This window comes from Corticium candelabrum, chromosome 15 (assembly GCF_963422355.1).
Source record: "Corticium candelabrum chromosome 15, ooCorCand1.1, whole genome shotgun sequence".
NCBI classification, from domain to species: Eukaryota; Metazoa; Porifera; class Homoscleromorpha; order Homosclerophorida; family Plakinidae; genus Corticium; species Corticium candelabrum.
The window spans coordinates 5,237,149-5,240,948 of NC_085099.1; the positions used below are offsets into that span (position 1 = coordinate 5,237,149).

The 3,800-nt window shown below is 41.6% G+C and overlaps 1 pseudogene; it reads right to left on the reverse strand.

The window, feature by feature from the left end:
- Positions 1-2,109: 2,109 nt before the first annotated feature.
- Positions 2,110-3,800, reverse strand: LOC134190993 (D-2-hydroxyglutarate dehydrogenase, mitochondrial-like; annotated as a pseudogene).

Genomic DNA, 3,800 nt, shown 5'->3' on the forward strand with positions numbered 1-3,800 from the left:
TATGCAGTGCCGTAGCCAGGATGATGCAGAGGAGGCATTTGCCTTCTCTGATTTGTTGGTACGTGTTTCACAAAAAATCAAGCTGCAATCCTAGTGATTGGCTATCTAAGTAGACGCTCTAGTGTGTACTCACCTATGACAAAGAGCTGCATAACTCTTTAGGTATTAGTGGTTTTTCAAGTGCATTTGAATTTAGCTTTTTTTTGCGAGCTCAATTTGAAGCCAATTCTTAATTAACTCACTCCAGGCACTACAGTACCTTAAATTGTAGTGTAAAAATGCCGGTATTGCAACAGACATATGGCTCAAGCTGATCAATAACCGAGACCGGAAAGACGTCGTGCAGTACCAGAGGCTGCTACGAAACTGGAGTTTACAATCACGACGACAGCACTTTAGGGGGACGCGTGAAAAGGGATTTCTATGAAAGTATCTTTACGTTTTTCGGCAGATAAACAAGCACAACAATTTGCTGCCATGTTCTAGACTGCCACAATTGTGGTAAATATGTGTCTGTTCCTATAGACTCAAACATCCAAGATCTGACAGTAAAGGATGGAGACACCTCACAACTTAAGGCGGATCATAACGTTGGTGTTACCCAAGGCAGGGTTGGCAGCATTCATGATCAGTGTCAGACAGTAAATCCATCTAGACAAGGGATGTACTTGCAGCCAGTGTGAAAGTCCAGTAGCTGATCTGGTACTCTAAGAATTCAGGGATCATGAACCACAAAGGGTAGATATAGTGAGCGAAAGACAATTCAAAAACAGATGTGCTTCAAGTACACACCATATTTATGTTCTCAAGGAAAGGCCAGAACAGGCGGTATTCACGTGATTGGGAAGAAAAATAGCCATGTCATGAATAGTCTCGCCTCCTCTGTTTTTTGGTCTGGCTATGGCACTGCATGTTAGAAAATCAGAATGCTGTAAGTAGCTATATTGTACACCTGCAAAGATGAAACACTTTGTCTTGGTTTCATTTTTAGTTTGCAAACTAGAAAAGCGTGTTCGATCCACAAAAAAGGAATTTCAGAATAGAAAAGAAACAAACAGTTAACACATCCGTTTCGTAGCTATTCTGTTGACTTCCTCTGTATATGAAGATCTATTTACTGCAAATCAGTGCTAATTTGCTCTTTGAAAAGTGACAGCTAGTAGACTGACGGAACCAGAAGAAGAATGAACATACATTGAGTACAGTGTGGTGCAAACAGTAACGAGTCTTTTAAAATGAAACCGATAGAAAAAGCTGTTGTATCTCGCTAACTTGACCTAATCTGGACTCTAACAAACAGTAGAAGAATGGAGTTTTAATTTTATCACTAAGTGATTAGAAATAGCACTGAGTCGATCGGCAATCATGTGTCGATCTCAAGTATGTAGATTGCAAAGAGGCCGTAAAGACTGCAATTCCAGTGAGCAATTTGTTACGTTGATGGAACGCAAATTGATTCATGAACATCTTGTTTGCTTTTCTTTCTCGTTTGTGCTTGCATGAATGTAACGCGATGTGTTTCAACTGCTGCATGCATAGCACATTGTTGCTGAATAGAAATGACTAACACTTGTGACAAAATGGCAAAATATTTTTACGTCAACTTTATTGTCAACTAAACTTTTAATGTGAGAAAATATCATTATACAGTCCGATGCATATCAGCCAATGGTCTGGCATCTAGAGCTAGTGTTCCAATAGCACAGTGTGCATGATTTGTTTCAACTGGGGAAGAACGTTCAAATAATGTCAATGACACAAGGATGACAAGACATTAGTTAATTAAACATACCGGGATTGATATATATATATATATATATATATATATATATATATATATATATATATATATATATATATATATTGCATGTATATTCACATCTATGGGGTCATCAATAGAGTTAACCAACAGACAGTGGGGGAAGGATTTTGCAGGGGTCACATATCAAACTATGCGGACTTCTGGCAAATTTGCCAGCCCCTGACACTTAATAATGACCGCCCTGACAGTTAAAAGCAAGTTGATAATACAGTTTCCTGAACTGAGCATATACATGGACTGCATGGTTAGCACACGAACCGCAAGCTGATCAAAATCACTAGTAAGTATCAAAGCAATTCTCTTTTATTCAATGTTCAGTTCACAGAAATTCAGTTAACTAAATAAGCTTAGCTAATCAGCAAAAAGCAGGAACTATTAAATCCATCAAACAAACGCTCTAAAAAGCATTTTTACGTAAATAGCTTGACATACCCTTATTGATCAAACTACTACGATCACATTAATAAGTCAAAGACTGTGCTGTCTGAGTCTTTGTCTGTAACAGTCGTTTGAACTCCTTGGGAATCAAATGCAAGGTATCGAGAATCGCCGGACAGCGCTTGGAAACGATGCACTTTGGAATAGGAATCGTAGCTCATAGTAAAATAAAACTTCATCTGTAGGAATTGTGTCAGAGCACATATTAAGCACAGTAAATTGGGGAAGTCCCCTCACTCTTAACCACGCCTAACTAATTGTTATGCACCTCACCAAAAAATGACCACCTCACCTCTACTGTAAATGTCATTCCTTCACCGATGCCGTCAGAACCACAAAGTAGTTTTGCTGCAAACCAAAGCCTCGGGAGCGTATACAAACGACATGACCAGACTTGCTGATGTTCTCTTTGACGAAGATAATCTCAAATTGTGATGGCAGGTAACTGGGCTCAATGCCAGAGCATTTGATGTCGCCGTATTCATCAATGGTCATATTCTTCAGCTCAGAATTGTGTACAGAGTTGTCTTCTGCTCAGCTGCTGAAGTCCACCTTCAAAAAACGTTTTTAGTTTCTGTTGGTCGTGATCAGAATTTGACCCCGATGTTTCAATAAGAGCATAAAATGGGTAATCTGAGAGAGGGTTTTGAAGCGAGAGATGTGAGGAGACTAAACGCATAGCTTCACTATCCATAAATTCACAAGCCAACAGTATCTCACTCAATGAGCGTTGTGCTGCCCTATATACTTGTACAACTTTCTCAAATGAGCGACACCCGAAGAAAGCCACATTAATACTCTGCGGTCGAGTCAGTGTGAGAATTAATTAATAGAGACGGCTGTGATTACACCGAGCGTTCCTTTACTCCCCATAAACAATTGCTTAAGGTCATACCCCGCGTTGTCTTTCTGAAGAGGATTCAAACAGTCGAGAATCGTCCCATCTGCGAGAACAGCTTGACGCCCAGAACAGTTCCACGAAGAGAACCATAGCGCAACAAACGAATCCCTCCCGCATTTGTAGCCACATTCCCTCCTATCTGACAGCTTCCTTTCGCTCGGAGATCCAGAGGCATCACGTGACCTCTCCCAAGAACGCATCCAAGTTCTGAAGAATGCATCCGGCTTGACATGTCAGAACTCCCGATGCACCGTTGAAATCAATTACTTTATTCATAAGAGACATCGACAGCACGACCTCGTCGAACACAGTACACTTCCGCCTACTAGCCCCGTGTTACCCCCCTGGGGCATCAAGGATTGCGGTCGTTACAGTACTTCAACACAAGCGACACTTGTTCCGTCGTCGTGGGCCTTAAGACTGCCGACGCGTGTCCGTGGTAGAGGTTGAGCCAGTCGACATTGTATGGTTGCGTCTCGTCCTTCACTGTTAGAACGTTGTGCTCGCCCACGACGTCGGAGAATACGTCGACGTCGCTGGGTTGAAGAACAGAAAATTTCTCTCTTGAGATTTCGGTCGCTCTGCTAGCAAATCGCCTCGACAACCATCGCAAACGGCATTTGAGCAGACCGAGCATGG